At 43.6% G+C, this 12,106-nt stretch overlaps 1 protein-coding gene across 1 annotated transcript in view; it reads left to right on the plus strand.

Annotated features, from left to right (window-relative positions):
- Window positions 1-3,413: 3,413 nt before the first annotated feature.
- BAHD1 (bromo adjacent homology domain containing 1) overlaps window positions 3,414-12,106 on the plus strand; it is a 71,225-nt gene continuing 62,532 nt past the window's right edge. The window contains exon 1 of the mRNA XM_083374849.1: window positions 3,414-3,837. The gene's annotated coding sequence lies outside the window, so the exon portion shown is untranslated. The remainder of the gene's footprint in view (window positions 3,838-12,106) is intronic.

Below are 12,106 nucleotides of genomic sequence, written 5' to 3' on the forward strand. Positions count from 1 at the left end.
TTTAAATTTCTGGGAGTCTACCTCTGTGAAGATCTGACCTGGAAAGTTAATACAACCCAGGTGGCTAGAAAGGCCCAACAGAGACTTCACTTTCTCAGGGTCTTGCAGAAGAACAGGATAGAACAACGGCTTATGACCCTCTTTTACTGGTCTACTGTAGAGAGCGTCCTCTCGTATGGTATCGTGGTTTGGTATGCTGGTCTGACAGCCGCGGATAGGAAAGTATTACAGAGGGTGGTGAGCACAGTACAAGACATTGTGGGCTGTCCCCTGACATCACTGGATGACATCGCCAGGGCTCGCTGCCTTGGAAGAGTGAGGAAAATTCTCAGGGATGACTCACACCCTGGATGGTATCTCTTTACTCTCCTACCATCGGGTAGGAGATATAAGAGTATAGCCAGCCGCACCAACAGGCTGAAAAACAGCTTTTATCCATGGGCTGTTAGGCTTTTGAACAGGAAATAATTTTTATAAACTTTATGCATAATTGACTTGCGAGGCTGGTGTGTTGTGCAATTAGTTCACATGGTGTAATAAGATGGAGGGTTTGTTGTCACTGTGAGTTGGGGCGTGGGGGCACAAAGGGAGGCTCAGCCAATCTCAATGTATACATGGTTGTACTATGACAATAAAGGTTCATTCATTCATATTGCTTGCAGAATCTGAACTGAGAATTGGGCTGTAACTAGCCGCAATTTATAGTCTAGCCCCTAGGTGGCAGCCAATAGGTTTGAAGCAACCATTACCGCCTAGGGACAGCCAATAGCAGCACTGGAGACTTGTAGTCTGGGTTGCTGGAGAGCCGTTAGCTGCTCCAGCTACCCACATGGTACCGCAAGTATATTTTTTGCAGTAGGGTTTCTTTGTGTGCTGGCACAATTAGTGATATCCCAAAGATGTTTTTTTCAAAAGGCAACTGGACTTTGTTTTTCCTTGAAGATATTTTGCTTCTTCAATTCACTTCTTGGATAAGAAGCAAAATGTCTTTGAGGAAAAACAAAGTCCAGTTGCCTTTTGAAAAAGCACCTTTGGGTCAACCATGACCTGGATGACTGGGAATCTCCATAGACACAGGTATTGATACCTACATTGGCACTTCCCCATCAAGAAAGATAAAGAGCAGGTCTCACAGATAAGAGACTTTCCTATGAATACCAGACCAACTTAAGTCTTTTACAGGACACTGAGATATAATGGGCAACAAGGGTTTGTGACTGTTCACAGAAAAATAGTTACAGAATTTTTTTTACCGCAATTCCCAACTTCTTTGCTAGTGTTGGTTTTGGAAGGCACGGAGCAAAGATGTACCTGACACAGCTGGAGAACACCAGGCAGTGGGGATAAACTTTACTGTGTGTTGTGTCTGTTATTTTTCTAACTATTCCCAGAAGGAATATCATATCTACTTTGCTATTCATCATATCACCCCATTGGGCATGAGAACTTCAAACTATTTATAGCAAAACAATTAAAACTACATAGGCTGAGTGCATGGAGGCTAAGAGTCATACCACAATACAGATTTGCAACATCACATTTGCAGCTTGATTTGAAATGGTTATACACATTTGTTGCATCTCTTTAATTACTATTTCAATCAGATGAATTATCTGACCTAATATATATTAGGATTGAGGTATACTAGAGGGTTTGCAAGAATTTATGAGAATGGTGTGTTGCAAATTGACCTGAATGAAATATGATTTGCAAACCATTTACTGTAGCCCACAGTATGCCATTACAAGCAACCATGATGCCCCAAATTGAATCATGCAGCCATGAACACATAATTCTGGTGCCCCATCACCAGAAATTGGAAGAACAAGAAAAAAACATGGACAGAAGAAAACAGTACATGGCCAGTAAAATGCAAGAAGAAACATTTTGTCACATGGAAGTCATGCCCTCTTGAAGGGGTGGATGTGAAACCCAGGATTTGTGAAACGATCAGGAATAGCGCTTCACATTTTACAATAAGACTTAACCTTGCAACGTCAAGCAGCAGCAAATAAAAAAATGCACGGTAGTTCCAGAGAAGGGCTAAAATCGTCAAAGAAAGGCCCAAGAAAGAAGAGCTGCCTGGAAGGATAGTTGTCTCCCCCACCCCTCCAAACAAGACCAAGAGATGAGGGAGATGACGGCTAAATGGTTCTGGCCTGGAAACTTGAGTAAGAGAAGTGGCTACATTCTCAAAATGTGAAAGGCAGGTTGAGTAGGTGCCGACATTTCCACCTGTAGCAAGGGTACAAGCTAGCTACTAGCTAGCTAGCCATCCCAAAGATTCGCAACCATGGGCACCAATCGTTGGAAGGCGATGGGAACTGGAGCCGGTGACCTGAGGTAGTGGACATGGCAAGGAAAGCAAACTGTCACTGAAGAATGGGAACTAACACGGGGGAAACCCCTAAATCACAAAAGGAAAAACTGGGAGCCGCAAAAAATGTGTGCACATGTGTGCACATGCGCAAAACAGGGTTTGACTGAAGAGTGGAGCCAAGGCGAGATATGCACCTACCCTGCATATTTGAATTGATTGGTTGAACTTTTTTAGTCCCACTTTTATTTTTATTTTTGGACTACACATGGCAGAGGACTGGGAGCCGCAGGAGACGGCTGAAAAAGCCGCATGCGGCTCCGGAGCCACGGGTTGCAGACCTGTGCCTTAAACCCTTCGGGCAATGGAAGGACGATAACAGCGAGGAAGGCCATAGAGCAGGGGTCTTCAAACTTGGCCCTTTTATGACTTGTGGACTTCAACTCCCAGAATTCAAAGCTGGCTGAGGAATTCTGGGACTTGAAGTCCACAAGTCATAAAAGGGCCAAGTTTGAAGACCCCTGCCATAGAGGACCGAAGGCGGGAAGGCCAGAAGGAGCTGCTTAAAAACCGATCTGAAAAAACTTCGCGGGATCAGATGCCGAACGCGGGGTTGGAGCTGGGGGCGGGAGTGGGGGAGAGAAAGGGACGGCGCAAGAGCTTCAATTTCGAAGACGGGCCAAAGGCAGCGGCTCCCCACTCAGGTCCAAGGGAGGGCGGGAGAAGCAGATGGGGACCGACTGGGGGGCGCTCAGCGGGGCTGCGGGAAGACAGGTTAGGCGAGGGGAGGGGGCGGGGCCGGCGCAGAGGCGGCTGCAGCTGCGACTACCGCCGCCGCCCGCCACTCGCGTGGGGACGCCCCTCCCCCCGCGCTGGGCGGCCGTGTCCGTGTCCGCAGGGAGCCGACTGCCTGTTCTGGGACCTGGTGGCTGGTGCGGAGATTGGTTCGCGGGGGCGGGCCAGATGCCGTTTGATTGGCGGGCGCCGCAGAGCGGACAGCCGAGGAGAGCGCCATGATTGGCTGCCGACGAGGAAGCAGGAAGGGAGGACGGAGCGGAGCTGGGGGCTCGATGCTGCCGCTGCCGCTTTCGGGGGAGTTAGAGCACAGCAGCGGCGTCGGAGGCGGCGGCGGCGAGGACGACTGAGCAGAGGAAGCGAGGGCACAGCGGCGCAGGGCAGGAGCGTTTTTCCCGCGGCCGAGCAGCCGCCACCGCCCCCTCCGGCCTTGCCCGCGCGGGCCCCAGAAGGGGGCGCGCCTCCTGTCCCCATCCTGTAGCCGGGCGGCGACGCGGAGGAGGAGGAGGAGGAGGCGGCAGCGGCGCTGCTGTTGCTGCTCCTGCTGCTGCTGCTGCTGCTGACGCAGCAGCGTGGAGCCCGGGACTCGGGCGCCCCGGGGCGTTCCAGCCGCCAGATCCTAGCCCGGCTGGGGCCTTCGCCTTCCCCGGGGGTGGGCCCCACGAAGTCAAACGGCAGTGGCGGTGGAAGCCACCCCGACGACGGAGCAACCCGCCAGCGCCCCGGTGAGTGAGCCAGGGACTTAAGCCAGCCCGTCAGTCAGTCAGTCCGCACCGGCCGGCAGCGCGATGGGGCTCCGCCCGCCGCCAGCCTTGAACGCTCGCGTGGTGGGGCGGGGAGGGCGCCGAGACGGGGAACTTGCGGGGTGCGGGCGGGTAATGGGAACAGGTGCCGCCGCCGCGGCTGGAGTAGGGGTAGGGGAAGGGGTGGGTGGGTGGGTGGCCGGGGGGGGGAAGGAAGCGGAGGGGGCGCGGCTTTTGCGGGACGCCCCCTCCTACGAGCCGGCGCTCTGGCTTCAACGGGCCGCCCCCGGGAAGTTTCTGCCAGGATCCGGTTGGTGCTGGCCCCTGGGCCGCCGAGGACGGAGAATCGAGGTCTGAAGCGTGGAGCCCTCCAGCTCGGGGGCGCCCCGGTCCCCCTGCTCCGCCTCGTGTCGGTCCGCCTCTCCTCGTGTCGTGGTGGGTGGGTAAGCGGTTGGACTGGCTGCTTCTCGGTTTCCTCTCCTCCCCCCCGGGGATTGGGGTCTTGGCGCTGAAGATCCCCCCCCTCCCGTTCCCGAAGGGCACCGTGGCCCGTCGGGAAGTCCTACGCCTGATCTGAAGGGCCCTGCTCCCATCTCACTCCCCCTCCCATCACCCGCGGCCGCCAGAGAGCAGCCAGGAAATGGCCCCGGGTGGCAGGTGGGCTGAGCCTTGACTCCGATTCCCCGGTGTCTGCTTTGGATCACATTAAGGCTTCTGCCCTTCTCCCTGGGATTACCTTTGGGTCTGAAGTTATGTAACAAACCCATTAACTTTTACAATAGCGCCGAGGGCGGGGGGGGGGAGAAAGCGCCCTTTTTTTTATTTTTTAAACAATCCGGGCCGAGGCAGGAACCGAATCTATGGGAAGCTGAGCGATTAGGGTTTGAGCTTCTTTCTCGGCTATTTTTTCCTGTTTGCCTTTCTCCATGGCTCGCCTGTCTTTGAAAAGTATGTAGCCAGATCGGATGCTTTCCCAGTTCGGCGGGTCAGGTTTATTCTAGGGGATTTAGGGAAGGGATAATTGAGGCAGGGAGACACGATATCTTTAAAACAGTATATAGGAAGCAGAGAAACCAGTCTTGACACCTAGTTTAAGGTTTTGTTATAAGAGGATCTGGGAGCTAGCTCCAGAAACAAAGGTGAAGCTTTAAACTGTTCTTTAAAAGGGGTGTGTATATTTCTGTATGCATGTGTGAGATGAGCTGTAGAAATACAAATTCTGAGGTGTTTTTCTCTAGAAACAGGCAAATGGTTAACAACTTGACTCTGCTCTAAGAGAAATAAATGGATCTGTGGAGTAAAGTAATGCAGTATAAGCATGTGAAAATATTGAAGGAAGGTTTTGGGGGGTCATGACAACAATACTAAACCCAAAATGATGCCAGAAAACACTTTTATTTTTTATAGAGAGAATGATTTTGCCAGTGATTAAAGAAAGATTTTTGTAAAAAACCTATTTAGTATTCTCCACTGTACCATGCTTATGACATCAGCCAGAATCTTATCTTTTAAACTGCTTTAGTTGCAGATTTAAGCATACTAACCATGGAAGGAGTGCTTTGTGAGTAGACATGTATAGGAATAGTTGTTTAGTTTTCACTCTGAAATGTTTTTTCTTTCCACTAATGGTGATTTATCACTATTTACAAATGTATATTCATCCTTTTTTGAATGCCACTGCATTATTTCAAGTCGTGGTTTGCTTTTGAAGGAAAAGGCAACCCTTATCCTTGCAGCAGCAAGCAAAAAATATGGACTAGTCAACCTCCCTTTCAACATGCCAGCTGGAAATATGCCATAGGCAAATATGGCTACATTTTAATTTGATGGCAATGAGGATGCTTTCCTTTCATATATATATCTCCAATATATAGTTCAGGCAGGAAAGGTTGAAATATAAACAAGCTTTTCCAAAAAATACAAGAAATGCTGGGGGAGCTGAGCAAGTTACACTGCACTTCATGTGGACCATGTCCCTGAAAAATGACATGCAGGTATCAAAGAAAGTTTGAAATGAAATTGGTTATATGCAAATAAAATGTATAATGAGTTTCAAAATATGATACAAAATCAGTTTCATATCAAAGATGTGAAGGACGCTTAGTTACTGTAAAACATGTGAAATATATTTGGGGATTTCTTCTAGTGCTTCTTGAGGGATTTAGAATAATAGAAAATGTTTGGGGTATTTTAATTTCAATTTTAAGAAATTGTGTTTGGAGATTAACTTTTGGAGGAAAGGATGTGGAAAACTAGATAAAAATATATTTGGTATCCATGTATGTCAATTGTGGTTAAAACAAGACGTTTCAGAAACTGCAAAATGGCATGTCAAACCTTCTGTTTCAGCTGCTTGCCTTGAGTTGACAAAATCATGAAGCTGTTTGCCTAAGAGAAAAAAAACCTCATAGGACAGAATTTTTTCCCCTTGCTGCTATATTTTGCCTTAACTGTGGAAGGATGATATTGAGAGTCAGTAAAAAAAAGATTGGCATTGTATTTGCTTGCTGATTTCCATATCTCTTGTCTGTAGATCACATGGAAGGCAGGAGCAGGTTGTTGATTTCTATAGCAAGGAAGTTATTTCTATGAGTTCCTCTTTGGTGATGGTGTTAAAGGGAGCAGGCAGCAGAATTTATGAGATTAAGAAATTGACTGTTGCTTTTTATTTATCTACAGTATTTACATTTGCTTCCTGAATACTTCCAAGGCATAGGACATTTCCTTATTCTTTTTAATAATGTTTCTTTTTATTATTGTTGGAACTACGGTACATCTGAATAAGTTTGCTTAAGGAAAGAAGTACTTAACAGAGTCAGAAGGGACCTCAGAGGTCTTCTAGTCCAACCCCCTGCTCAAGCAGGAGACCCTATAGCATTCTGGACAAATGGCTGTCCAATCTCGTCTTAAAAACTTCTAGTGTTGGAGCATCCACAATGTCTGGAGGAGAGCCATTGCATTGATGAATTGTTCTGACTGTCAGGAAGTTTCTCCTTAGTTCCAGGTTGCTTCTCTCCTTGATTCATTTCCATCTGTTGCTTCTCGTCCTGCCTTCAGGCGCTTTGGAGGATAGCTTGAATCCCTCTTGCCTTGTGGATTTAGCCATGATGAGCTGGGATAGGACTATTGCACGGGATCATAAACCTTGATTTATTGATCAGCCGTGGCTGCATTCAAGCCACAGGAGCTAGATAGAGGCAAACATCCTGCAGAATGCGTAAGCATTTGGTTTGACTTGGATGGCCAGTGGCTGGATTTAATTCAGGATTAAAAACCCCATGAACCCTGGACAAAATCTGGAGTGTAGGTTTAATAATAAATTTGTATCTGAAACTTGAGCTTACATATTGCCCATCCCTAATTTCTCCAGGTGTTTTTACTTACGGGGTAATACCAAGATGCCATATAAATCCTGTAAATTGAATTGCAGAATCCTGAATATCGTAAACAATGCAATGTAAAAATGTTTCTATGACATTCCAGTATAATTTCTGGAGAGCCCTTACAGAATTATGGTACTTCAGACAATATCTTGCATCTTAGTAGGACAAAATATGTATTTTGGGGGTATTTCTACTGTGTATTATTTGTAACCTGATCTTACAGAAGCTTCTGTGGAAACGTTTATGTTTTTGTGTATTAAAAATGAGTGCATATATTGTAAAAGATTCTTGGAATTTCTTTTAGTGCTTAGAACTTGACTTGGGAATCGGAAAAGGAGGGGTATTATTAGAGGTACAATAGTTTCTATATTAGGTGATTGTACTTGCTTACAGCCTAGCAGAAGTGCTACCATAGACATAGACAGAAGCAGCAGAAAGGACTAGTAAAAGATGGAAATGGAGGGAAAATTAACTTTAAATCTACAGAATGAAGAATATTGGAGAAACTTTTGGTGAGATTATAGGGTTCTTCAGGTAGCTATCAAATGGCGGTTTCTTGTAATGTCTGAGTTTGTCATAATGAATATAATGATTTCGTCAAGCAGACAAACAGTGCTGTACATGATTGTTATTACTACGCTAAATTGAGATGAAGTAAAGTATCTTAATTTATGTAGGAAGCTGTGCAGCAGCTTAACTCATATGCCAGTTTTGATGAATTAATTTACTAGTGTTTAAGTCTGTCTTTTTTAACATATATAATTTGTATATATTTTCCCTGATTTGATAATCTGCAGATAATTTACTTATGTCTAATTCCATCTTGATCCATAGATCTTTTGCTGTGCGCAGGTATTCATGGTCATCAAGGATGTAAATCATGCATAAGATTCATAAGCAAGGTTCAAAGGATGTTGTGTTACGGATAACAGTTTTTAGATGTTAACTTCTTGTTCGCATCATCTCCCCAAATAAGTACTTGGAAAAGACCACCAGGAATTAGACTTTATATTACTTAGGAAGTTAAACAAATTCTATAAGAAGACAATGGTAATTGTCTTCTGTATGGCTAGCAGTACAACTGCCATGTATCATAGTCTCCAGAAGATCAGCTGAACTCAAAGGCTTTGAGCTTTTTTCTTTTTTTAACAGCATTTGGTTGTTATATTTTAAATAAAAATGCAATGCATCTATACTGAAAGAAGCCTTCAATGCAGGACAGTATGGTGTCCTGAGGAGAGCAAGTCTTCACCATTATCTATTATTTTCTCCCACAGCAGAACAGAATTAGTTTCCCCAGCAAATGGGGAAAATGAAAAGTGAGAATTTAAGGCCCTTTCTAGCAATTGGTGAGATGTGAAACAGTGTTGTCCAATGAATATTAGGAACAATTTGGAGTGAATAAATAAAGTGCTGCATGAAAACTTATTTTGCTTTCTTTGTAACGGCCCTGCATAGTTAGTCAAGAAAATCTCTGGGTTCCTTCCATAGGGATTTGTGTGTTTTGAAGGTAATATTGCTTTTTGAAAAGGTTCTTTTAGCACCTTGAATCATGTATTTCCCCCCCCCCAACCTTGGAAATTGCCTTAAGGAAATTCTGCCTTGAAAGTTGTTATAAGAATATTTCAAATAAATAAATCCACTAATGAGTAAATGACTGGAGATTTGGACTAGAATTTCAGCTGCTCAATTGATATCAATATGTTATGATAAATTGAAGAGAGTTGAATTGGCACATTTGTGCCACGTTCAGAGGCTTTCTTAGCATACTAATTTTTCTCAGGCTGATTTCTAACAAAAACATGTTCCTTTTTTCAAAATAATTGGATAATTTGTCATAGATGAGTTACTGCAAGGTCTGGAGGAATTGGCCTCCTCTTCCTCTCCCCTTCCCCCAAATTATCCATCAGCATTGGTCAGTTATTTCCTCTGGCTTCTTTGATCTAGTTAAGTACCTGGCAGTAGCCTTGTAAAGCAAAGAGAAAGCTCATATGTTTACCAAAATTTACTGGCTTGTTGAATAGATTTACTTAAATATAGATAAAGCCTTGTTGCCCAGCATTCTGATTGAAGAGATGCATTAATCTCTCTGAGCAAGGTCTGCAATATTATTTATTTTGGCACTTTTTAAGAGGCCTTCATTGAGACAAACATTATGCCTGATGAATTTGACTACTGAGACAGCTAAATAAAAATTTTAAGCAGATTTTTCTGTACTCTGTTTTAAAATATAATTGAATTAACTTATGACATACATTCAAGTTTGATTCCTTGGCCTAAAACACACTGTTAAAAGTTCTAGATACTAAAAGGGATGTGATCCCTATATTTTCTTCATCTGAGATGGACATTTCTGACACTTATTTCTATTATAAATTTCCCTTTTCCTTTCTCCTCAGATTTTCTTGGCAAAAATATCTCCATTTAGTGTGTCTTTATAGCTTGTGTTTGTAGGTTATTGGCTGTAAAGCCCCATTGCCCTTTAGCTTATGCAGCAGCTGTACTGGCTATATTCCTACACAATGCTGTGCCAGAATTTATTTAACTATGAATGGTTGACCAAGTTCTAGTGGGCTAGATTGCACTTAGTGCTAACCCATAATGGGTGAATTTGCACAACAGACTAATCCAAATACATTATGGTTTAGCTTTTAACGTAAACTAGGTCCATACTAATTAAATCAAGCTAACTTTTAAAGAGAACTACTTTGCTACAAGAAACCTATTACTAAATTTTCAGCTCTCTACAATATATCTTAAAGGCTGGCCATTTCGGAACAGAAGATGCTGCCCTACACTGAGGCAGACTTCTTAATCTGTCTGGTCTAGTTCTTTCCATGTTGAGTGACAGCTGCTCAGCAAGGTTTCCAACAGTATCTTTCCTAGTCTTTGTTATATATACCAAATCTTTGTAGAAAATCTGTTCTGAGCTGTAGCACTAAAATTGTAAATGTTTTTCTTATTTACTAGATTTGAGCAAAACATTTTAAAAAATGCTTCATAAATGTACCAAAGTCTTTGGTCCAAAATAATACCAAAGTCCTATGCAAGATTTATATGATTCCTTGAAAGTTGTCCATTTCCACCTGTATATATATGATTGTTTCATTGGCAGTCCCAGTGGAATGTAAATTGTTTGCATAAATGTGTGCATGCACAATCGGGACATGCTTTGAAGTAGTAGCACAAGCTTATAGGAATGCCGCTGTTTTATTATTTCAAAGAACACCTTGCATACCCATATTATTTATTTCATCCCATGCCTTTCCTAAATTATAGATGGATTGTATGTAATCTAAATAGGAAGATACATTTTATTCCTTGCAATAAATTGGGTAAGTGCCCAGGTTTAAGCTTACTCTGTATCATTATTTGCTCCTCACTTATTGCATTGGCTGGTTGTTATCTGATGGCCCTTTTCCAGAGGTAAGAGTCATCCTGTTGATTTACCATCTGTCCGCTGTGACCAATTTGCTTGACATTTATTTATTTACATTTTTGGCTGCCTAACTCCAGTAGACTTCACTGGTGAAGTTGCTCAAATTCACTGTTGTCTGGATTCTTTGGTGACTAGGCACCATCTTTTTTGGTTACTTGGGTTTCTTTGTGGCCTGCTCCTTCCAAGGAAATTGTTACGGTTCTCTTTAGGATATCTGCAACCCCTGAGGGCTGCAGTCCCTTTGACTCTTTTGGGCTGCTGGGGAGGTAATAGGTCTGTGGTCCGGGAGATTGTGAACACCTCCCTTGCACTTGGACCTGCCACCATATCATGTCCTGGTAGCTGAAAGCTGTGCATTGGAGAAAGCAGACTCATATTGTTCTACAGCAGAGTTACTTAGGTACACCAGGGTTTCTTTATACGTCCCTGTTTTGTCTGTAGATGGGGTTGCACTGGCTTTGAAGGAGTAGGTCCATGACTTGGGAAGCTACCTAGACTCACGGGTCCTGCTGGATCAGCAGGTTGAGGCCACGTCCTGGGAGGCCTTTGTCCAGCTTTAGATGAAGCATCTGGTGCACTTTTACTTCAGAAGACCTGACTTCAGTGGCTCACACCTTCCATCACCACCCAACTAGACTACTGCAACATGCTGTACATGGGGCTGCTTCTAATTTGGGGCTGCAACCTACCACCCAAAAACAGTTGGTGCTGGTTTTTACTTAAAAAGCCCTTTATGGCTTGGTTACCATTTCAGTCATGCCAGGAAAAACAGAGGGCTGATCCATTATTTTCTACAGATTAGCAGAGCAAAGTCCAAAAGTCTCTTTCAGTGATGGGGCTGGCCCATCAGTTGTCTGTTTTCTTTAAAAAAAACTGTAGGCAGAGCTTTTCTGGCAACCTCTTGGGGATCTGATGCTATGTACTGTGGTTGGGGTTTTATTTGTTACACTCTTTTATCTTTTATTCTATATTCTTATTTTTGTGAGCCACAAAAAAGTTCTGATTTTGGCTGGATTTCATAAATGGATGATTTTATCTAAGATATTTTAGGCTACTGTTAACTGGCTAGTGCTGCTGATAAAGTTTTTGAACAGGGCAGATGATTTTCGGCTTGTATTCTCCTTGTGGATGATATCAAGATATAAACTGTTTTATATGAGTTGTTGATGTAAATTAATAAATGGGGGAGATAGCCTTGAATAAAACTCTTAGCTGCTAAACCTAGCCCCTTGCAGCCTTATTATCCTTTAGTGTTCATTATTTGATGCTGCTTATATATCAGTTTAAATTTATATTATAACGAATGATTAAGAATATGCATTCTTCAGGTATGAGTGAGATGTATTTAAATACTGATTTCCTACCCCTAGCAATAATTAGAAGCAAAACAAATAAGCAAAATAACTGGTTAGCCTACACTGGACATGCA

The sequence above is a fragment of the Vipera ursinii genome, assembly GCF_947247035.1.
Source record: "Vipera ursinii genome assembly, chromosome: 1".
NCBI lineage: Eukaryota > Metazoa > Chordata > Lepidosauria > Squamata > Viperidae > Vipera > Vipera ursinii.